This window comes from Xenopus tropicalis, chromosome 8 (genome assembly GCF_000004195.4).
Source record: "Xenopus tropicalis strain Nigerian chromosome 8, UCB_Xtro_10.0, whole genome shotgun sequence".
Classification (NCBI taxonomy): Eukaryota; Metazoa; Chordata; class Amphibia; order Anura; family Pipidae; genus Xenopus; species Xenopus tropicalis.
In genome coordinates, this window is record NC_030684.2 from 47,112,745 (window position 1) to 47,138,074 (window position 25,330).

The 25,330-nt window shown below is 40.0% G+C and overlaps 1 protein-coding gene across 5 annotated transcripts in view; it reads right to left on the minus strand.

Annotated features, from left to right (window-relative positions):
* LOC100494793 (ligand of Numb protein X 2-like) overlaps positions 1-23,537 on the minus strand; it is a 43,946-nt gene extending 20,409 nt beyond the window's left edge. For 2 of the 5 annotated variants that reach the window (XM_004916837.4, XM_031890695.1), the window contains exon 1: positions 23,436-23,537. The gene's annotated coding sequence lies outside the window, so the exon portion shown is untranslated. Of the gene's footprint in view, positions 1-10,165; positions 10,366-23,435 lie in introns of those variants that run through there. The other 3 variants (XM_004916836.4, XM_031890697.1, XM_031890696.1) reach the window with 2 other exon arrangements.
* Positions 23,538-25,330: the final 1,793 nt, after the last annotated feature.

Consider the following 25,330-nt stretch of genomic DNA (forward strand, 5'->3'; position numbering starts at 1 on the left):
TTTATTATTCTATTCTTGGTTCTGAGATATAAATGGTTGATAAGTGTGCTGCCTTAAAGGAACAGTAACACCAAAATATGAAAGTGTTTTAAAGTAATTGAAATATAATGTACTGTGGCCCTGCACTGGTAAAACTGGGGTGATACTATAGTTTATATAAATAGGCTGCTGTGTAGCCATGGGGGCAGCCATTCAAGCTGGAAAAAAAGGAGAAAAGGCACAGGTTACATAGCAGATAACAGATAAGACACTATTGTATTCTACAGGGTTTATCTGTTAGCTGCTGTATAACCTGTGCCTTTTCTTCTTTTGAATGGCTTCCCCCATGGCTACACACCAGGGTTTATATAAACTTTAGTAATGTTTCTGAAGCAAACACACAACTTTTACCAGTGCAGGGTAGCAGTACATTATAGCTTAATTTCTTCGAAATATATACATTTTTTGGTGTTACTGTTCCTTTAAGCTCATTGTTTTTCCTATGGCAAACCGAGTCAGCCATGCTGTTTTGTAGCGCACTGCAAATTGCTGACTCTTGCTGGAATCAGACCGTCAAACCAGGTGACACCTGTCAGTAGTTCACAGCATAAGTGGGTTGGTTACAGTTGCAAAAACAAAATGTTACATTGTGCAACTTTCAAATAAGTGGACAAACGCATCAATGACAACAAGTTAAAAAAAAAATTAAAAATTGTTAAACAGATTTATTAAAACATCCTAAGCAGTACTTCCAGTTTAAGCATTATATTTTGAGTAAAAGTAACCATAACTTATTATGGGTTAAAAAGTTTATTTCAGCCAAGTATAAGATGATTCTCTTCAAATATGGATAATGTGTGATGTCCTGTTATGCAACCATGTTTCCCTTTAACCTGTTTATTGCAGGTGGAATTGTCTTTCTAGATAAGAGAAATTATAAAAAAAAACAGAACCGAAAATTCTGTGTTTAGTTGCCCTATAAGGTTCAGAGAACTCTTCTCGATGTGTGACAATTCCGTGCCAAAGGCCCAGGAGGTTCTAAGGGCAAAGGTACATGGCATGATTCAGAAGAATGTTAATCGTTGGTGCGATTGCCTTTGAACCATGCTGTGTGCTATTGCCCTTACAGGTTTGCAAACCCACAGGGAAGGAGGTTAGAAGTATCTGTATAGTACATGTGTGTCTTTTACACAGTGATCTAAATGTATTTATATATATATATATATATATATATATATATATATACACATTAATTTGATAAAAGCTAAGTTACATCTTTTCAGTGGTTTCCAAGACAAGCACACTCCTATCTAGTCTCACCTAAGATATGTAATTCTGTCTTCCTGTATGTTATGATAGGGATAATACTATATAAGGGATAATAACATAGATAACCAAAACATGTCATCAGTGAGATATAAGTTGTGTCTTTCTGATTTTATCCCTGGAGAATCTATTGTAGACTTATGACGATAAACCCTTATCACAGAGGTGTTATAACTGAGAAACCCTAATTTTGTAGGCAATTACGAATAATATTTGATGCTGGTTTCACTTTGGTCTAAAATTTAATACAGTCTGTAAAAATGGCCCCTTTATTGGAGCTCCCTATAGATCCTATCAGATCTCTGTCCCTGTTTCAAATGAAGGGTGGGCGTGTCCTAACAGTCCATAGCAGGAGGGGGATAGCCAATTCCTTACACAAGCAAAAGAAATTGGTATTGGTGGATGGAGCACGCCAAGACTACTTCTTCATAAAAATAGTAAATACTTTATTTCATACCTCTATTAAAAACATGTTGCCAAACACCACACCATCAGCTTGACGCGTTTCGTGGCCTACTGCCACTTCATCAGAAGCTGTAACAATCGTGCTGCACCCATAAGTGCCTTAAATATACCAATAAGACCCACCCCCACAGGGTGCATTAACCCCCAAGGTACCAACTGTATAATAAAAATACAATCAACCCAAATACAAACAAAAAATTATATAATAATAATATTATTAATGATAAAATCATTAAGGAATCTATAAACCCAGGAATAGTTTTATAATATTTAAACAATGCCTAAGGAAAGGATAATCCATACTGTATTCCTGGGGTAAGTCCCATTGTGTACTAGGTGTGGTGATCATACAATATGTATATATATATATATGTTTTCTCCGACATATAAAAAGTCAGTATTATAGAAAACATAGAGACATGTGTAGTTATAAAAAAGCTAAACCCACCTCCATATTGAGCATATGTACTTCATGTTCCTCTGGAGCCTCCAAATCCCAAAGTAAAACAGATTCGGGCAGGAAACCACAATCGGGGGAAAACTATATTAGCAATAGCAGGAAAGTTCCCACTCCCTATTAAGGCCCCCATAAATTTCAATAGTTTTCAGGTGGAACATCCAATAGGCCTCTCTCTCCAGGAGTTTCTTATCTATTTCCCCCCTCCTGATATTCAGTCTAGGTTTGTCTATAATCTGAAAGGTAATCATGCATCGCTTATCATGTTGTTCAATGGCATGCTTAGCTACTGCCGACCTGACATCACCTCTGTCCACTGCTGAAATATGTTCTAAAAAACGTGTACCAGCCCCCCGGATGGTCTTACCCACATACTGGGCCCCACAAGCACATGTAGCCAGGTAGACTACCCCCTTACTCTGGCAATTGAAGTACTGGGGGATTTTATAAGTGTGTCCTGTAGTAGAACTCGTGAAGGTCTTTGACACCTTAATTAGTGTACAGGCTTTACATCTTGACCTACCACACCTGTAGGTCCCCTTGTAGCGCAACCATGTGGCCCCTTGTTTATTAGACTCAGTAGAGTACAGACTTTTAGAAAGCCCAAGAGGCCAAATTCCTATTCCTTTTAAAGATGAATCGGGGGCTATGTCCCAAAACCTTGCAGAGATCCGGGTCCTGCAATAAAACCCCCCAATGTTTACGGATACTCTTTTGTACTTCTGTAGCTCCTCTCCCGAAGGTCAAGCAAAAACTAGTTTTAGATTTCGATTTGGATTTAGAATGGTATGTATCCTTGTCGTTTGGGCGTCCTATGTCTCGAGGTGCCCCATTCAGTAAGTCATCCCTACTAGTAGCTACCGCCCTTTCATACGCTGTTTTGAGGGTCTTGGTGTCATAGCCTCTTTGTACAAATCTGTCCCATAATTGCATAGCCTGGCTGTGAAAGGAATCCCAGGAGGAACAAATGCGTCTAAGACGCAAAAATTGTCCCACCGGGATTCCTCTCACACAATTGCGGGGGTGCCCGCTCCTAGCATGCAAAAGGGTGTTTCGCGTAATCGGTTTACGGTATAAATCCGTGACCACATGGTCATTCAAAACAGAAAACACAACATCCAAAAAGGGGATGCCATGGGTGCCTCGTTCGCTCCCACTTATGCTAATCTCTTTATGGGCTGGTGGGAGAGATTTTACGTTTTTGGTGACCGGAATCCATTCCGTGGGCACATTATACGATTCTACCGCTACATAGATGATTGCATTGGGGTGTGGGATGGGGATGAGGCATCCCTCCAACATTTTGTTGAGTATTGTAATTCGGCCATTGAAGGTATTAAATTCACTTACGAAACCAGCGATGCGAAGATCCCCTTTTTGGATGTTGTGTTTTCTGTTTTGAATGACCATGTGGTCACGGATTTATACCGTAAACCGATTACGCGAAACACCCTTTTGCATGCTAGGAGCGGGCACCCCCGCAATTGTGTGAGAGGAATCCCGGTGGGACAATTTTTGCGTCTTAGACGCATTTGTTCCTCCTGGGATTCCTTTCACAGCCAGGCTATGCAATTATGGGACAGATTTGTACAAAGAGGCTATGACACCAAGACCCTCAAAACAGCGTATGAAAGGGCGGTAGCTACTAGTAGGGATGACTTACTGAATGGGGCACCTCGAGACATAGGACGCCCAAACGTCAAGGATACATACCATTCTAAATCCAAATCGAAATCTAAAACTAGTTTTTGCTTGACCTTCGGGAGAGGAGCTACAGAAGTACAAAAGAGTATCCGTAAACATTGGGGGGTTTTATTGCAGGACCCGGATCTCTGCAAGGTTTTGGGACATAGCCCCCGATTCATCTTTAAAAGGAATAGGAATTTGGCCTCTTGGCTTTCTAAAAGTCTGTACTCTACTGAGTCTAATAAACAAGGGGCCACATGGTTGCGCTACAAGGGGACCTACAGGTGTGGTAGGTCAAGATGTAAAGCCTGTACACTAATTAAGGTGTCAAAGACCTTCACGAGTTCTACTACAGGACACACTTATAAAATCCCCCAGTACTTCAATTGCCAGAGTAAGGGGGTAGTCTACCTGGCTACATGTGCTTGTGGGGCCCAGTATGTGGGTAAGACCATCCGGGGGGCTGGTACATGTTTTTTAGAACATATTTCAGCAGTGGACAGAGGTGATGTCAGGTCGGCAGTAGCTAAGCATGCCATTGAACAACATGATAAGCGATGCATGATTACCTTTCAGATTATAGACAAACCTAGACTGAATATCAGGAGGGGGGAAATAGATAAGAAACTCCTGGAGAGAGAGGCCTATTGGATGTTCCACCTGAAAACTATTGAAATTTACGGGGGCCTTAATAGGGAGTGGGAACTTTCCTGCTATTGCTAATATAGTTTTCCCCCGATTGTGGTTTCCTGCCCGAATCTGTTTTACTTTGGGATTTGGAGGCTCCAGAGGAACATGAAGTACATATGCTCAATATGGAGGTGGGTTTAGCTTTTTTATAACTACACATGTCTCTATGTTTTCTATAATACTGACTTTTTGTATAAGTCGGAGAAAACATATATATATATATATACATATTGTATGATCACCACACCTAGTACACAATGGGACTTACCCCAGGAATACAGTATGGATTATCCTTTCCTTAGGCATTGTTTAAATATTATAAAACTATTCCTGGGTTTATAGATTCCTTAATGATTTTATCATTAATAATATTATTATTATATAATTTTTTGTTTGTATTTGGGTTGATTGTATTTTTATTATACAGTTGGTACCTTGGGGGTTAATGCACCCTGTGGGGGTGGGTCTTATTGGTATATTTAAGGCACTTATGGGTGCAGCACGATTGTTACAGCTTCTGATGAAGTGGCAGTAGGCCACGAAACGCGTCAAGCTGATGGTGTGGTGTTTGGCAACATGTTTTTAATAGAGGTATGAAATAAAGTATTTACTATTTTTATGAAGAAGTAGTCTTGGCGTGCTCCATCCACCAATACCAATTTCTCTTGTACCTTACTTATGCCTGGACCGGGGGCATTTTTGGATGTGCAAGCACGGGACTCTTGGAAGGAAACTGGCGTCTGGTGAGTGCTCCCCTGTTATATCCACTTACACAAGCAAAGACAGGCTTCAGTTCTCTATCAGGTCAGCCTAGCTGCTAAGAACAATCCTTCTATATTTAGAAGAATATAATTCACTGGTACATTCTTAATTTTTTATATATGTCATGTCTCCTTGCATCCCTAATTTTTATATATCAACAAAACTTATTAGCTATATAGAGGCAGTTGCAAGTGTATGGGGGCTCAGTTGTGATATCTTGATGAACAATTAGGGCCCTCTATATGCACAATACAATATATAAGAAAACAGAATTATTTTGGCCATAATTCTACAAACAATATGAGTCTTGATTGTTGTAGGTTTACCAATTATGCCAAAGGAATGCTTTCTTTGCCATGTACAACCATCCTAATACAGTTTAACTGAACAGCTCCAAAAGTTTGCCAGAAATACATTTCACTGATAAGCTATGCTTAAATGTAAGCTTGTCTAAAATAGCAAAGAGTTGTCAACGTAAGTGCCCTCAATAAGGTTAACTATAGTTCCAAATACTGAAAGCTTACAGAACTGTTGCATTAAATTGTGGTGGCTTTCCGTTCTATTTAATGCCGAAGGCCAGCAGTACAATTTCTCTATATTTACTTATATATATATATATATATATATAAGGATAAGCTGAGGAGACATTTACAAAAATAAATGACTGTAAAGGTTTCTGCACAGTATGGTCTGTACAGTATGCCAAGATATAAACACAGGGCAAACATTGTTACGACTGGCTACAAACATTCTGTTGGCTGTACATTTCTGTAAATGATTTATTACAAAAATGAAACATTATCTGCCTGTTCCAGCTGTAATACCACAAAAGGCTTTAGATATCTTGTAATTAAATGGTTGTTTTTATGAAGTAATATTATGTACAAAATTGTGTTATTGTAAATTGTATTATTTCATTTACAGTCTATATGAAGATCTGGCTTTGCAAAATAAAAATAATGGATCCTTTACATGACATTGCTAAGTGAACTATGTAGTTAACAAATCTCTGGCTTTGGGTTATATCCTCTGGATGAGGGGCTCCAATACAAATAGATTCTGGCAGCAGAAGATGAATATCCCATCTGACCCATGTAAGCTGCTTAGTAGTATCATGTGAAGGAGCAACTACAAGCAATGCATTGTTTTTGGAAATATGTATATCACAATGGTATGATTTTGCCAAAGGTGCACATCCCTTTATAATTCCTTTATGGTATGATCATTATTAATAAACCCTGCGTCTTTAATATGAAGCTGGGCCACTATTTGATGTTACAACCTTCCCTTCCCTACTTTGCTGGGATGGTTTCCACTGGATGCTGCATCCGTCGAGTAGCGTTCTTCCAATCCCAATTCAGCAAACAGACTCTGTACAGACACTGGTTTTTGTATTGTGGTATAATGATGAAACAAGAAAGGTTAATGGGACACTTTGCATTTTCTCTGCCGCCATAATGCAATCCACTGCCTTCTGCCTCATCTTCAGGCACAGCATCTGCCTGTCAGTGCACTCACAGGGTGGATTTGGAGGCTAAAATGTATTAAAGCTAATATCTCTGCCCCTTCAGACTAAGTAAGCAGTTTATTGGCCCATGTATGGCTATCCCCCAAGATAACTGGCTGTAAATAAACCTTCCCTGACAAATCCCTATAAGCCTTCATCATGGTCTAATGTCTTCTATGACTGGATCAGTCCAATTTTGACCAAGCTCAACCTAGCCAAAAGAGCAGACGTATATGGCCAGCTGAGGTCTGCAAATTAATTGTCAAGTTTCTCTATATATTACCCTTTATGTGAGATTTATTAACTGCCTGGTTACATAAGGGAGTAGCAGTTTAGTAACCGCTGGATTATAAGCCAATTTTAAACAAGTAATTAAACTTATTTCCAATTTCTCAGCAACAAAATAAAACAGTATCTTCTACTTGATGGTGACTAACCTACATAAATCAGTGTTAATGGTAACACATTCTTATTGAGGGTATTTAGACTTAAGGTTTGGTAATCCAGATGAAAGAAAAAAATCTATTCCCATATGTGTATATTCAAACCTGTAATGGAAAAATAGCATGTAATTTGGTTCAATATGAGACAGAGGGGCTGCTGCCTAAAGAACTTCCCAATTTGCTTACCTAAGGCGGCTCTTTTCTATCACAAAGCAGCTTTAGATGCAGTGCTGTAAGTGGACACCGCTATGATACGTCAGTCTAGCACTCTCTGAATAGGTCCCTTTGTGTGAAAAACCTAACACTCACTTCCCAGTCACCAAGAGAAGAACAAGCATCAGCTCTCCTTAACAGTTTCCTTTATACCGCTGCTGTTAAGTACCTTCCTTTAGTTATAAACACAAGACTGAATTTCTTCAGATGTTTGTACATTCAGCAAGAAAATGTTAGTACTTGATTTGCTGCAGTATAAACATACAGCTTAGAAATAGAATACAGCATTGCAAACAGACACTGTCGTCATGCAAAAACTCTGCCAGCTTACAATTCCTGCAAGATATTCAGTATTGTGGAGGTCCTCAACCTCTCTTACCCATGAGCAACATTCAAATGTAAAAAGAGTTGGGGAGCAACACAAGCATGAAACATGTACCCGGGGGTGCCAAATAAGGGCTTTGATTGGCTATTGGTAGCCACTATGTGGACAGGAGACTCTGTTTTGCAGTACACCTGATTTTCATGTAACAAAAACTTGCCTCTAAGCCAGAAATACAAAAATAAGCACCTGCAACATGTTGCTCCCGAGCCACTGGTTGGCTAATTGTATATGTTTCCATATACAATTAAGGTGGCCATACACTGTAAGATACACTCGTTTGGTGGTGAGGTCATAAGCTAGCGGATCTTCTTCTGATATGCCAACCTATGGGTGGGCGATTCCGTGTTAACTCAATCAAATTAAAACAGCAGGCATAGACTGGTAGGTTTGATTTTTCCATCAGTCCGACTGGGACTCCAGTGGCTCGTTAATTTGGTCCCTGGTTTGATGGAAAAATTTCAGGCCACATGACGGCAGGGAAGGCCCGTCGGTGTTGCCCATACACAGGCAGATAAGCTGCCTAATCGTTCTAAAGGGGCAATATCAACAGCTGAAATCAGCACATGTATGGCCACCTTTAGATCAGTGCCGTTCTGGTCTGCTGATTCAAAAATGGCTCAAACACCTGCCCATCAGCCCAATAAAAAGCGACTGTCTATGGCATCTTACAGCAGACTCTCTGGCATTTTTTTCATATATGAGATATTTGTGGGATAGATAATAAAAGGATCATAAAAAAAGAATTTCTTAAACCCACTGGTTGGCTGGAAAAATGGCTTAAAAAGCAAACAAGTCTAGTTTACATCTTTAATATGAAACATATTGTACAGGTATGTGGTTTTACTACAAAGGAAAAGGAAATTATTTTTAAAAGGTTAAAATTATTGAATAAAATGCAGGGAGATGGCCTTCCCGTAATTTGGAGCTTTTTGGATATAATGGATAACAGATCCCATCACTGTGCCAGCCCAAAGATTTATCAGTGCTATGACAGTAATGAGCTCCTCCATCTTGGATCCTGTAAGGCTTTCATTTGTGTGCCAGTGACACTACACATGCCCAGTGGGCTCTAAGACAAGCTAAACTTAGGAGGTCAAAAATCAAAACGGAAACAATAGCAGAAAGCAAAGTTACATCTATCATACAAGCTGATGCTACAGGGTTCATTATTAGTTCATTCGGATGCAGAACACACTGGATTCTGTATGTGTAACAAATCTCAGTTTGTTACAATGCAGACTTGTATTATGACTTTTTTTTATTGTGCATTGATTTTAAGCTCAAGTACCTTATAGCTGCCCAGAGCATGTGCTGTGAGTCACTAGAATAGAAGATGGGGACAACTGGGGGCAGCTTAGAGGCACAGATCTTCACCTTTAAAGGGCTGTGGTGGCCTTAGGTTTGATACAGAAGCCCAAAACAATTGTTAATATCTAAAGTCCACACAAATGCGTTGTTGAGTATTAGTTTTTCTTTAACTCTTGAGCTGCCATGTAGTTTTTTTTTGTACACCAAAAAACACACCATACCTCAAATGCAATTACAAAGTGAATTTACAGAACTGATTTAAAAGGCAAGCTCCAGAATTGCCTTAACAGCAGAATGATTATGGAAGCAATACATGGCTGCAAATTTCACACTACAGCAATCACTTTGGCAACATTTTCAATAATGAAAACTCAAATGTCAGTACAATCAGCTACCTCTCATAGTAGCCACACAAGTAAAACTCACTGCTCCAGCAGGCTAAACTGCACACTTTTCACAAAAACATATTTCTTTTATATATACTTTGAGCTGGTCAACGTTACCAGCCTGGTTACAATAAACTGTATTTTTCCTTACACAAAATTCAAGAGCAGCCCCACATATTTATACAAAAAATACAATAATTACTACTTTGGTATTATAGGTGAACAATATACTACTGGACATGTCCTCAGACACTGCTGTCTAGGTCACCTTCCCTGTACAGCTATGCCACGAACAGTATAAAATATCCAGCATTCCTTTATACATTAGTATTATTATTAGCAAGCAATTATAAAGTGCCTATATATTACACATCTGAACAAGAGATGGGTGTATACACCAAACATATAGTAAGGTACAGATACAGCTCTTGCTGAAGAGCTTACAATTCAAATCTCAACTTATAGAAACTATAAATGCCAGCTAAAAATTGTATCCCACAAACATTAGGGCTGCTTTCTGCTAGGTTAAATATGACCAGCAGTAAAGGAGACACATACCCTTGGTTTTACAGTCCAAAGAGCTCCTCACCCCGAAGCCCTGTATCCAGAAAAAGTAGGCAGGCCGTCAGCTCCAGCACAGTTGTGTGACCCAAGGCAGCTTCTCCCCCTCTGAGAGCCTTTTGACTTGTGCTGCAAATAGGTAAGTTAGCAGCTGAGAAAACTCCTGTCTGCCAAAAATCTCTACTCTCCTATGACATGCCAGGAATTTTCATCTTATTAATGAGCACCTCGTGTGGGGAGGAGTTGCAAGGGGGAGGCCAAGGAGCGAGAGAAGTCTGAAAGCGATCTCCAGTTTCCTGCAACATAACTCTCCAAGATCAACAGCAATCAGGCTGGAAACAGAGGGTTTTGTTACTAGAAATAAACACAATAGTAAGAACTGTGCTGGAAATGTATTTACTGGCTGGTGTACAGAATATACTCCAGTTATCTGGATACAATGAGGGCATAGTTAGAAGCCAAGCAGTAAAGGCGAGCTTCATGCTGTGCTGAGTGTGTCAAGGTGCATATTAGGATGAGCTGGCTTATATCGCCTGAGGAGAAACTTTTGTGTCTAGCACCTGCACCCACACAATAGGGATCCCTGCCGTCTCATCACCTGCTCATTGTGTCTGCACAAGTAGGCAGGTCAGACTGTGATTACTGGCAGTTTCCAACAGTGAGGAAAATTCCTGCCAAAAACAAGAGTCTGTTTCATACATATGTATGTATTACTAATATTCATTTTCCATAACCAATTTTTTTCCTGCACTTTTTTGGTGGGTATCTTTTTTTTTTTTTTTTTTTTTATAAATACATGAATCTGTACATTAGTTTGGTGTGTCTCCATGGGCAATCCCTGCTTTTGTATATATATCAAAAACTCAAAGGGGTTGTCCACCCTTAAATTAACTTTCAGTATGATGTAGATAGTGACATTCTGAGACAATTTGCATAGGGTCTTCATTTTATATTTTTTATGTTTTTTTCACCTATTTTTCTGTTCAGTAGCTTCTGCTAGAGTCCGTAACTCACATTTGAAAGATGGAAAGAGGTAGAAGAGAAGGCAAATAACCCAAAAACTAAAGGAACAAATAAAGACCAATTGCAAAACTGTTAGGAACAGGCCACTCTATAACATACTAAGTTAACTCAAAGGTGAACCACCCCTTGGGGGTCCACCAAGTGTCAGACTGAGGTGCCAAGGGCCCACCAGAAAACCTTTCAACTCAGGCCCACTCTCCAGACCATCATTCCTTCTCTTTGCACTCATTTTCTTAATTGCTTTTGTTAAAATACGTTTATCTATCCTTTCCTCCATTTCTTCGGTTTCTTCTCATACAAAATTGATTTATGGCCATGGACCATATTGGTGGGCCAGTCCGATATTGGGTCCACCTAACCCATGTTATAACTGTACCTTTTTTTTAGATAACTGAAAAGCAATTTAGATGCAAGCTGCAACCAAATAAAATGTATACAAGTGAACTGATAACCTGTTACCATCTATAAAACTTACTGTGCAGGCTGCAATGACAGGACTGCAACATGCTGTTAATTCTATGTTTCCAAACTGTTAACATCTACAAGAAAAAATGCAGGGTTCTTTATGGGTATTTCTAAAGTCTATGGTGTTTTAGCAAAATAAGAACGGCTAAAAAAGTTCCAGTGCTGAAACTCGCAAGGGATAGCCACTAAACATAGTGGGAGGGTGGCATGGGGCACTTTCAAAAGGGTTTTTACACTGCTGATAGACGCCATAAAGCATGTCAGGTAAAAAATCCCAACATAGCATTTCTTGGAAGCACTGAACCCCCCCTGCAAAAAAAATCTTTAGAGTGGCTTGGCACAAACAGTCCCTCCCTGTATGCCTAATAGAACAGGCTTTCTGGCCACTGCTTTTTTTTTTTTTTTTTTACAAATGTGGTATCAAATGCTCAAATTCACCCTCCACTGACCACAAGAGAGTCTCTTGAAATCACTCGTGCAGGTGCTTGTCAGGCATTTTACACCTACAAAAAACAGCTGTGTGCAGTTTCAGGCAGAAGACACGTAACAAAGTAACAAGTGCTTTTAAATAGAAAGATCACTGTTACTTTTATTATTATTTTGTTATTCTTACAGATAATCTATTGGTCTTCATTTTCAATGGTTTTCAAATTATTAGCATTCCCACTATGTCTCTTTCTGCCCAGTTTATTTTTAGATTTGTATTCAAGGCCTCTACAATTAATCTTCCATTCTGACTTTCACACTGCATGGTTTCTAGGGCAATTAAGACTTGGCAACCAGATAAAACACTCCAAGACAGAAAGCTGTACAAAATAAACCATAAAAATACATGAAGGCCTTATTGCAGATTGTTTTAGAAATTGCCATCTACATTATATGTACCAAAAGCTAATTTTAAAGGACATGTATACCCCCCACAAAATATTTAATCAGTCAACAGCATTTTTGAAATATTTAAGTACTTGCCACTCTTGTTTTTCAAAGGTTAATAGTAAGGCTGCAGCATCCCCTAATCACTTTGGATTCCTTCTCCTCCTCTAACCCACTGAGCCCCCAACCTTAGGAATTGACTTTGGTTCGACTAAGGCTAACTGAGCATGCTCAGTTTTTATTAACTAAAATACGATTAATCCTTATTGGACCAAACATCCTATTTGGTTTAATTTTTAAATTATTTTTAGTAGACTTAAGGTATGGAGATTTAAATTACAGAAAGATACCTTATCCAGAAACCCCAGGTCCTGAGCATTCTGGATAATGGGTCCCATACCTGAACCTGAAAGCTTATAGCTATATAGAGCAGTATCCCCCCCCCCCCCCAAACCCCTTGCTAACACCCTAGTAGCAGGCCTAAGAACCCAATGCATTATACAACACTGATAAATATGCTTTGAGTATGAGCCAATATGAAACAAGAAGGGGCCACAGTCTATAAAGGCAACTGTATAGCCAGCAACCCTGGTAATAAACAGAGGCAGGTCATATCACAAAATGTAAAGCACTGTATACCTCACAGAGTCAGCATAAATCCGTTTTTCTAAACCTATAGCTCAGAAAGAAATATATGATGTTTATTTTAATACAGTAAAAATGTAATATTACAATAGAGGTCAGTAATAGACAGCAGAATGATTTCTAAAACATATCCTGGGTCACAAGGCCGACTCTCAGGCTTATTCTGAGTACCGCATTCTGAAACCTTGGCTTAAACAATGAATGAGAGACTAGCTTTTATAAGTACTAATATGTCTGCCTGTGTATAAACATACTCCATTAATACACATTTATGTACAACAATTGCACACACTCAGGATTACCTTTCAGCCTTAGACATTTGCTATTGAGACAAAAAAGTATATGGTTATATAAATTTAAGGCAGATTAGAGGACTGTTATTCAAAAATTACTGGTACTTTGAAACCCCGTGGAAAGGAATAAAGGCTTCCTTGTATCATAAATGCTGACACTGCTCAGAATTCCAACCACAGGAAATTCTTGCACACAGAAAGCAAAAGTCAAGGAGTCTGAGGAGTAGCGTGAGCAGTGTGGGAGGATGGAATCCACATATGTAAGGCACAAAGCTAGCTATTCATCGCACATTACCCTGAATGTATAATGTGTCAATGGCACAACACTGCACTAGGCCTCAAAGAAATCCAAGTGCAAAAGCATGGAAGAAAAATTGATCAATAGACACGATAAAATACATAGTCCACCAACATAATATTTTTCTTCCCAAACAAGACTCCTGATAAACCCTAAAGGGTAAGTTACACTTGTATAAAATATCAAGTCTTCACATTTGCTACTATTTTTACTTGAAAACAAATTGAACCTTTGTGAATACAGCTTGGCAAAGGTGCTTAAAAATGCATGGAGGGATGGAGCAACATTTCATGAACATATATGAACAGATGAGTACAAAAATCTTGATTTGAGAACTTGGAAAGGTCACATTGCTCACATGGGGGAAAAAAAGTATATTAAATATCAATTGTACTATTTCCCTTAGTTCTGCAAAACTATTATCTGAGATAAATTGTCTTCTATGATTTTAATGTTGAAATACTGAGTAAAAACATCCCACTATGTATTATGGTCGCTTTAAATCCAAAGTGCAGGAAATGTTTCTGGTTTAACAGAACAGAATCTGCAGAGCTCACTAAGGGCAAAGACACGCGGCGATAAAAAGTCACTTAGCGCAAACTGTGTGCGATTATTCGCAGTGACTTGTATAATAACCTATGGCGGTAAAGATGCTGTGATTAGTCACTGCGACCAACTGTTTTAAAACACAACAGAAATAGACATGCTGATCATTTACCGATAATTGTCTCTGTAATTCTCAGTATTGTCTATGGCAGGGGATTTTCTGCCATTTAGTAGCCGTGACAAGTAGCTGATAGACATGCATCGAGTGGCGTGTGCGCGTCCTGATGGAAAATGTCATTTAGTTGACCAAAAGTGGTTCTGCTTTGTGTGTCTTAAGCACTGCAATAAAAAATTGGGAACACCCCACTTCAGCTACACAGGTATTACTATTTTTATTTTGTACAGGTATGGGATGCCTTATCCAGAAACCCATTATCCAGAAAGTTCCGAATTACTGAAAGCCCATCTCCCATAGACTCCATTATAAGCAAATAATTCTAATTTTTAAAAATTATTTCCTTTTTCCCTGTAGTAATAAAACACTACCTTGTACTTGATCTCAACTAAGATATAATTAATCCTTATTGGAGTCAAAACAAGCCTATTGGGTTTATTCAATATTTAAATGATTTTTACGGAAAGATCCCTTATCCGGAAAACCCCAGGTCCCGAGCATTCTGGATTATAGGTCCCATACCTGTACTTCAAAAGTGAAGTGGTTCCACTGTTCCACTTTACTTCCTACTGTTGTGGGCATTCTTCCCAAACAAATGAAATAACAGAAAGGTGGCCATACATGTGTACGAAAATAGAACCCCCCTTTTTGAAATGATCCAGTTGGGCTTATTTAATTTACCTACAAGTATGTATGAATTTTACTAAAAGGGAGAGTATACACCTATAGACACCTTTTCCAACATCAGCAAAATAAATGTTATGCTAAAAATTAATTTTGCTTTTTATTTTAATTTAAAAAATATATTTTTCTCATTTGCTTTTGTTAAAAAAGCAGTAACAAGGTATTACTGTGCTTTCACACCTACAATTTCACCACTAAATAGGTTTGTTAGTTTAACAAGATACTGAGCTCTGTATAAAAATCCCCACCCGTCACCTTTGTGACAGCCGTCTTACAGACAAATAAAAGTTTGTTAGGCAAAATGGTATTATTTGTGAACTTGTGATCTAATTTCATTTAGGGAACAAAACACGGAGTAGCTTCAATTTCCACATTAAAGGAGAAGGAAAGGCTAAGTCACTTGGGGGTGCCAAAATGTCAGGCACCCCCAAGTGACTTTAATCGCTTACCTTGTACCCCGGGCTGGTGCCCCTGTTAGGAGAAAACAGCACCAGCCTGGGGTAGCTGTAGCGCAGCTCTTCTTCCTTCCGCCTTTGCTTTTGGAAGGACTTAGGACAGGCACATGCGCAGTAGAGTGAAAAGCCGACTTCTCTGTTAAAGTTCGTCTTTTCACTCTACTGCGCATGCGCGCGCGACAGAAGACGGAAGGAGGAAGCACAGGTACCCCGAGCTGGTGGTGTTCTCTCCGAACGGGGGCACCAGCCCGGGGTAGAAGGTAAGCGATTTAAGTCACTTGGGGGTGCCTAACATTTTGGCACCCCCAAGTGACTTTGCCTTTCCTTCTCCTTTAAGGGCAAAGGCACATGGGGAGATTTGTTGTCCAGAGTTAAGTCTGTGCTACCACATGCAACAAATTTCCTGAAAATAAGTTGCCACTGTATAACATTACAATTGCCGCAAGTATAACTTAGCACTCGTGGCAAGCTGTCTTAGGGCTGTGGCACACGGGGAGATTAGTCGCCCCGTGACAAATCTCCCTGATATGCAAGAATGTAAATCGCCGGTGGCATGGCATATGCAGTGCCGATCGCCAAAGTTGCCTCTCGAGGCAACTTCGCCGATTGTGGCAAATCGCCACGTCGCGTATGCCATCCAACCGGCGATTTACATTCCCCCCAGTGGGATGGCATATCGGGGAGATTAGTCACCCGCGACAAGGGAGATTTGTTGCGGGCGGCTAATCTCCCTGTCTGTCACGGCCCTTAGGGTGAAGTCACACAATCTACTAAGTAGCAGCTACTTGCCATGGCTACTAAACGGCAGAAAATATTCTGCCATAGACAATACTGAGAATTTGCTAAAATACACAGAGACAATTATCAGTAAAAGATCAGCACTGTCTGTTTTAGTAGCTGTGACAAGTAGCTGCTACTAAGTAGCTCTGTGTGTCTTTACCCTTAAGCACGGGAAAATGTCTCCCTTCGCAAGTCAATGGCAAGTCAGTTTGGGGAGATTTAGCACCCCCAGTTGTGCAAAAGTAAAAAGTATCTTCTGCATAAACCCTATGCATTGAAATTTTGTTGCTATCTCAGATACACACGCACTCTGGATTGAATTTTATCTACGGTAAATTAACAGTCTCCAAAGGAAACAATGGAACCTATTTTTAGGCTGCTGAAAGTAGTCGTCTTCAGGTATGCAGAGTGGCCAAATAACATGGTGCCCTGGCACATGTAATAATGACTGTGGGAATGCAAAGACAGAGCAGGACCAAACCTTGCTGGGCAGCAACATAACTGAAGCCCAAAAGGATGTTGCAGATTAAATCCTTGCAGGCTCAGCATCAGGTTGTCTTTGAGATTTCAAATGTTTGCTAGAAATAATGTGTCTTTCCTACAAAACATTAATTATGGCTAATGTCTATTTGAAATGTTATTTTATTAGGCACCAAGGCAAAGGGCAGTTTTCATTTTCACAACTTCATATTAAATATAAAAATACTAGCAATAAGTGCTTTTTTTCTTTTCTTATAAAAATAATTTACTTTATTATCTACAGTAACTATACTTTTTTTTCCTTCTATGAAAACACAAAGGGGCTTTCAACCCAAAAACAAATTTTCAATTAGTTACAGAAAATAGAGTTTTAAGAAAATTTACAATACACGTTAATATTTTTCAGTCTGAAAGTTATTTGTAAAAGCAGTTGAAACAAAAAGTAGTGTCCATCTGGCTGTTTACATTCTCTGCACGCCCAACTCCTGAAACAATGTTGTAAGTCAGCTGATTATAAGATCTTGAGAAAAAATAAGATATTGTTTTAAGAGTCAGACCTAGAGAACAGAAGGGCTAAACAAACACTGCTTTCAACTGCAATGACATTTAGGGCAATGGCAAAACATCTCTTGTTTCCTTCCCACTGGCAGTAATGTAAACCATTGGTGAGAAAACATACACGCCAAGTAGACTGAAGTTTGTTCGCAAGGAAACTTTGTTCTACCATGAAAACTGGAACTATGGACGTATTTATTCTGCTGTAGCGCAGACTGAAATGTGTACCATTAACCTTGCAAGTAAATTTAAAACCACTAAAAATGTAGAAATCAATCTATAATAAAAATTGCTTTGCTTTATTTTTTGGTTTGATTTTATGTTCTTGGGTAGAAGAACCACTTTAAATGGGAACTTTCACATTTTTTCTTCTGCTACCAATTCACTGATGAGCAGTGCACCCACAAGCCCCAATGCGCATGCGCAGGAATTAATGTAGTGCGCAAATATGGTATGAGGTGATGTCATATACACACATGTTATGTCACTTCATACCACATGTGCACTATGGCCCTCCAGGCAAGTATCTGGCAGCAAGAGAATTTTTTTCTTCCTTTTTTTTTTTTTTTAACCATATAGGCACCCAAAGGCCCTAGCAGTGGCAGATTTGACTGTAGGGCACTCAGAACGTGCGCATCCTTTCTGCTCACATATGGAGCAGTGGGGACAGGACGAGGAAAAGGTTTCTGCATGTCCCGTCCCCAGTGCTCTTTGCGTGGCTGGCGGGCATGCCACCCCTAAATTTATGCCTCCCTAGGCCCAGGCCTTTGTGGCCTCTCCACAAATCCGGAACAGTAAATATAGCCCTGCTGATAGGTTCTTTGCAGTAGGAAAAAAATGTTAGTTTAATGTTAGCTTTAATTTAAGTGACACTTTAAGCTGAGGGCATAAGCAATTGCACTAAACAACACTCCTTAACATTTTATGATAATTATCACGCGCCTGCCAGCCCAAGTGAAGGAATACACAAGAAACCACCAAATTTTACTACCAGTGCACATATTTAGGATGTTATAATAGCATATGATAATAGCATTTAACTGCTATTGTTACTTTATATTATTTATTTTTCTATTCAGGTCATCTCCTGTTCATGTATCAGTCTTTCATTCAAACTACACCCTGGTTGCTAAGGTAATTTGGATCCTACAAACCAAACAGCTACTGAAACTTCAAACTGGAGAGCTGCTGAACAAGAACAGAAATAACTAAAAAAAACTACAAATAATAAACGAGGACTGCAAAATTATCTCAGAATATTACTCTCTATATCAGGGGTAGGGAACCTATGGCTCGGGAGCCAGATGTGGCTCTTTTGATGGCTGCTTCTGGCTCGCTGCCAAATCTTTAATAAAAAAAAAATAACAGGGGCCATAGCCTGCGCTCGGCGGATAGAAGACGTGTTCTAAGCCTTAGAGCACGTCTTCTATCTGCCAAGCGCAGGCCACGCCCTCCTCATCGCATCCGGCATCCTTGGGACCCGCCCTACCTTGGCCCTGTGCTCGGCGGATCCGCCGAGCGCAGGCCACGCCCTCCTCTGCATCGCACCCGGCATCCTTGGGACCCACCGTACCTTGCCCCGCAACATCCGCTGGCAAACATATTGTATGGCTCTCACTGAATTACATTTTAAAATATGTGGTGTTTATGGCTCTCTCAGCCAAAAAGGTTCCCGACCCCTGCTCTATATCATACTAAAAATTAACTCAAAGGTGGACAACCCCTTTAATAGAAATTACAATATCTGAAAATGTAACTAAAGATCCCCATACACAGGCCGATTCTAGCTGCCGATATCGGTCCCTTAGACTGATTTAGCAGCTAATTGGCCCAGATCTCGGGCAGGTTAAAAAATCTAGTCAGATCAGGGACCGCATCAGCTCGTTGATGCGGTCCCTGGACCGACTTTGCCTATACCCGCCATAATAATTCGATCATTTGTACCACAGTGTACCATCAAACACAGATGGAACACTGATTGTTGTGTCTCACAAGCATTCAGTGTAGTGTATACAGGTACAATAAAATGGCCTGTGTTAAAGGAGAACTAAAGTTTAAATCAGAAGGAGTGACAAAATGTTAGGCGATTTCTAGTGGTTATAATGTCTTGTCTTATACACTTGTCCCCATCTTCTTCAGCTTTGGCAGTAGAGTGAAAGCCAAACTTAGACACAAAAAGCCAGTTTATTTTATGCTACTGCCCATGCCCGGGTCTGAAGAAAATAATCCAGAAGAAGAATGAAGATAATGCTGAGGAGCTTCTACGATAATACCACAGGCAGGTGCAGTTATCTGCTAACAGGATAACTGGCCCTGGGCATAAGGTAAGTGATTATATTCATGGGGGGGGGGGGGGCAATGTTTTGTACCCCTCAGTTATTGTAGCTTTAGTTCTGCTTTAACCAATGTGTTTTTGTGGAATGTAACTCCAAAAAGAGCCATCAAACGCCTGTTGAAATATCAGTGTGAAAAGTTTAGTGTTGAATTCTTAATTACTATGATTGTAAGCACCATATAAAAAATACTTTCTATTTTCATTTCCTCAAAAGGGTCACAGCAAAGCATATACAATTGGTAGGTGTTAGCATGGAATAGTTTACATTATGATTTACTGATTTTACTGATACATTTTCTTTGGAACAGACCATATAATTACTAGTTTTGGTTTTAATGCTTTAGACTGCTCATACCATATAATTTACTTATTGTTATTCTTTGTGACTTTGTGCTAGTCATCAAAGTGGCAATTCAAGATATGCCGCTCTTGCCCTCTCATTATCTGGCACACAGAGAGGAAGTGGTATGATTACCCAGCACCACAGCACCTTTCCTAATTGCGAGGCTTTATGGATCTAGCAGAAGTGTGGCCACAATGAAATAAATTACTTTAGTGAACAGAATAATAAGCTGCGGAAAACAAATGAAACGTGATGTTTCACAATCTTTTTTTTAACGGGAGTTCCCAATAGTTTTAATGTTAATATTAAATACATTTGCACCTGGAAGTATTATTTGTTTATTCCATCCTGTGCTCTTGCTTTGATTCTTTAAATAACATTACAGAGGTTATTGTACCTCCAGTCCTATATAGAAAAAGTGAGTCTGTGGCAGTAGTTCAATAAACTTCAATAGTTTTTTTTTGTTTTGTTTTTTTTTAGTAGTGACCGACATCACTCATATTCTCTATTGTGGAAACTGCTATGTATATGAGTATAGAACAGACAACAGTTAGTGGTCAGCAATACCCATCAAACAACTTAAGTTGGGTTACTGCAAAACAGATTTAGTCTTCACTACCCAGTTTTATGTATCAGCTGGCTTCCGTTACATCATTTCAGGAGTCAGAACCAGAGATGCAGAGAATATAAACAGCCGTACAGATACTGCCTTCACTAATGTATCCATAATGTATGCTGGAATATTGCTTAGAATTACATTCTCATTCATTTTGAAAGAACCATTTTGGAGATAGAGAACCCTTTTAGCAATGGAAAAATATAGGCCCAAGAATATTATTTTTGTAAAGACAAAGCCTCTCTCTATTCATGTTACATCCCATTTTTTCCTAGTGAGCGCCCAGACTTCATAGACCATATTCCCTGTTAAGTTAAGCATATGGCAAGTATATTAAAAGTCAAACAGGTCAGATACAAAGCACTGAGCACATAAGACTTTATGCACCTATATGCATTTATGAAACAGAAACAAACATTTTGGCAACTATAGAAGGGCAGAAGGTCTGAGCTGATCTGAGAGGTTTGCTGCAAGTGACCCATGGCAACGTGAATTCACCAGTCACCATAAATAAACAGATAACGCCTGTTAGTTGTCACACTGCCAAAACTAACTTTTTACATTCACTCTTCATGAACTTAGTTTCATATTCCGTCACTACCAATATTTATTTATAAACAGGACTACTTTACCCTATATTTAATGGAAGTTGCTGAATGGTTGGCCATACACGGGCCATTGTAGCTGCCGATATCGGTCCCCGGGCCCGTGTAGAGGCAGCAACGAGGGGCATGCCCGATCAATATCTGGCCTGAAATGGGCCAGATATGGATCGGGCAGGTAAAAAAATGTAGTTGGATCGGGGGCCGCATCGGCTCGTTGATGCAGTCCCCGAACCGACTGTGCCCATTAGCGCCGCTATAATTCGATCATTTGGCCCCAGGGAGAAGATCCGCTCACTTGGCAACCTCAGTAAAGTGTATGGGTTCTGATGGGTGGGTGGGACTAGAAGGTTCTTGGGGGAATTTCTTTACAAATCAGCCTGAAACATAACTTTTTTTTTTAAAGCACATTCCTTCTATATTTAGGAGTAAGATGCACTGGCACATTCTTGTTTTTTACATAAATATCTTGTTTAACAGGTTATTACTGCCAACAGCAGCAAGTGCCAAAAAAAAACAAACAAAAAAAACACACAGTGGTTTATCTCCATGATAAGACATGAGCCACCTATACAAACACAGGATTTGTCAGGATTTACTCTTCTCAATGTAGAAAAAAATACTATCTACAGTACTGCACAGTTCACTCAACATTGCAAAAGTTTTTCCAATAAATCAAATTATTTTTCTAATAGAGTCACAGCCTTTTAGCTAACGTTCCCACTGCTTATGTTATCTGGTTCTCAGAGTCATGCAGCTTGTACAAAAAGGTCAAATTGTACCCAGAGCTTGAAAGAGAGAAGGCCGCTTGGATTCTCATGTTTAGTACAGGGTGACTCGAAGCCTTTCATTTCCATTTTCCAAAACCTTGTGTGCCCAATATAGTTTACAAGCTATTTCAATAGGTGCTCACTTGACCTTACAAATTCTGTTTAAACCTGTGAAATGACAAGGTCAGCTGACTCTGCAGGGTGAGCAGCCACCTGCACTAGCTATATTATAAACAAACATCACAGTTTGGAAACCATATATTATTAATGTATCATTGCTAATTTGTTGGAATTTTTTTTTAATTATTTAATTATTTGGGTGGAAGGGGAACATGGGCCAGTATATGTGCAGTGTGGAAAATGTACAATTCTGTACGTGCGTGGAGAGGGATGACAAGGCAAACGAAAAAAAACACAGCAGCACCCTGGAGTACCCTGGACTGGGGCATTTTAGGGCCTTTGCCTGGTCTATTTGGGCTACTAAAATAGGTGCCAAGAAAAATCTCCAAAATTGCATGTCCCCTCTGCCTTGACATGCAGAATTTCGACAACTGTTTTCAGGTGGGATAACATTATTACAATTAAACTCATTACCTCTACAGGAAAGCAAAAATGTAAAGGCATTAAACAAAAATCACCCTGAAAGCATGATGTACAGTTTACATAAAGCATGATGTACGCATCTGTAACCGAATCAGACTATTTGCGCAAGTATATAGGGACAACAGAAGTACACGAAGAACAACCAATACAAATGCTAAACTGGGTATGTGGACTTCAAATCTCCAATGTATACTTCTGGCACCAACACCTCCAGAACTGCCTCAATCCCACAGATTGTGGGATCATTGGTTTCATGTCTAAATCGGTCAATTTAATATGTCATTGGGGGTGGGTATAATTCCATACACCAGTCGAGTATCCCTCCCCCAATTCAATATTTGTAATGGGAGGGGGGGGTATAATTTCATACAGCAGTCCAGTATCCCCCCCCCAATTCAATATTTGTAATGGGGGGTATAATTCCATACACCAGTCCAGTATCCCTCCCCCAATTCAATATTTGTGACGGGGGGTATAGTTCCATACAGCAGCCCAGTATCGATATCCCCACGCCACTTGCCATTGGTAATGACCACCCTGCACCTCGCTCCGTACACAGGTTTCGTGACGCAAGTGTCATTTCAGCGGCGGCGGCTTCCTGTGTTTGTTTAGGAAACATTACAGCCTCAGAGGTTTGCGGGAGCGCGGAGACAGAGAAGAAAGGTGGTCTCCTACTCTCACAACGTTCTGCGTCCCCTCATTTCCCCCCTCAAATAAAAGACTTACCTAGCCGTCAACCAGCGCCACTTCCACAAGTCTCACCTGGGTGGGGAGGGAAGTGAGTCAGAGGGGGAGGAGCCGGCCGGGGGTGCGGGGATACAGGGGAAGGACAGGTAACCTGAGCGTGTGGCCACGGACAGGTGAATTAGGCGCGTTATTAAGAGCAAAATGGCTGAGGGGAATGGTTGGCTGAAAGAGATTTAGCGCTTGGGTTACATTACTGATTTTTTCCAGGAGATTATAGTCTGAAGTGTTCTTATCTACCTGAAACCCGGCAGGTTATACTCTCTCAGTGATTATGCATACTTTCTTTCTGTGGCGTATGTTATAAAGCGCGTTTAATTACTGACGGTGGAAAGTAGTATTCCCTGGGACGACCACACTTTTTTTTCTGGGTCTAATTTGTGACTTTCAAGAAAGAGCTAAAACCTACATAATCTAATTGTCATGGCTGTTAAAGGAACAGTAACACCAAAAAATGAAAGTGTATAAAAGTAATAACCATATAATGTACTGTTACCCTGCATTGCTACAACTGGTGTGTTTGCCTCAGAAAGACTACTATAGTTGATATAAGTTAGCTGCTGTGTAGCCATGGGGGCAGCCATTCAAAGGAGAAAAGGCACAGGTTACTTAGTAGATAACAGGTAAACCCCCATTATTTGGGGCTTATCTACTAGTTATCTGCTATGTAACCTGTGCCTTTTCTCCTTTTTTGCAGCTTGAATGGCTGCCCCCATGGCTACACAGCAGGGTATTTATATTGTAGCTTTTTTTGTAGCAAAAACAACATTTTTTTGCAGAGCAACAGCACATTATATTTTAATTACTTTAAAACACTTTAATTTTTTGATGTTACTGTTCCTTTAAGCAAAGAAAAGCCTGCAAAATGTAAAGCCCTTCGGTTCTCTGCTGCACTCTGCAATCCTGACCTTTGTAGTGCTAGGACGTTACCTGCCATCAGGCAAGGGCCCACTAGAACACCCTGGTCAATGGGCTTTCATTGTTCTTCTACTTCAATTAAGATGCTATCATCCTTCTAGAAAAATTTCTAGAAGGATGATATCCTTCCAGAATCATTTATATATATATATATATATATAATGCAGTGCAAATATTGAACTACTTGAAATCTGTTGCCAAAGTAAAAAATGAAGAACAAAATTACTTTGCCATTACTTTCTGCTGATTCCTTCGGACAACTCTTATTTCTAGATCACGCACACAGGCCAGTCCGACACTGCCTGTTGCTCACCAACTCCTTGGATGTTGCTCTTAGCAGCCTCAAGAAAGTTGCTTATTTTTGAATTTATGGCATAAAGGCAAGCTTTGGTTGCATTAAAAACAGGAGCGCCTCCTGTAGGCTTCCAAGCCACATACGGGCTACCAAATAACCATTTACAGCCTTAGACAGTTCCTATTTAGTGGGATGGTGTGGTGGTGTTGTTTGGGCCTCTCTGTACATGAAATGTCAGGCCCTATTGTAAAGACCCCCTAACTGTGCAAAGACCCCCAGAAAACTATGTATTGTTGTGAAGGACACATTCTGATGAATCTAAAATAGCTAAAGATGTCTTTCTACACCAAACTACAAAGCTTTACAATACATTTTCACTAACCGTGACAGGGACAACCAGCCATAATTTTGCTGGGCAATTTGATAGCTGGTACAGGTATGGGATCCCTTATCCGGAAACCCCTTATCCAGAAAGTTCCGAATAATGGAAAGGCCATCTCCCATAGACTCCATTATAACAGGGGCGGGCCAAGCCGACCGGGCGCCCTAGGCAACCAGGTCAGCCACCTCGCCCCTGCACCTTCCGCTACGCGATAGTTCATTGCCCCCACCGCGTATTGACAAGCGGCGGGGGCAATGAAAAAGGAGCTAGGGGTAGGCAGGA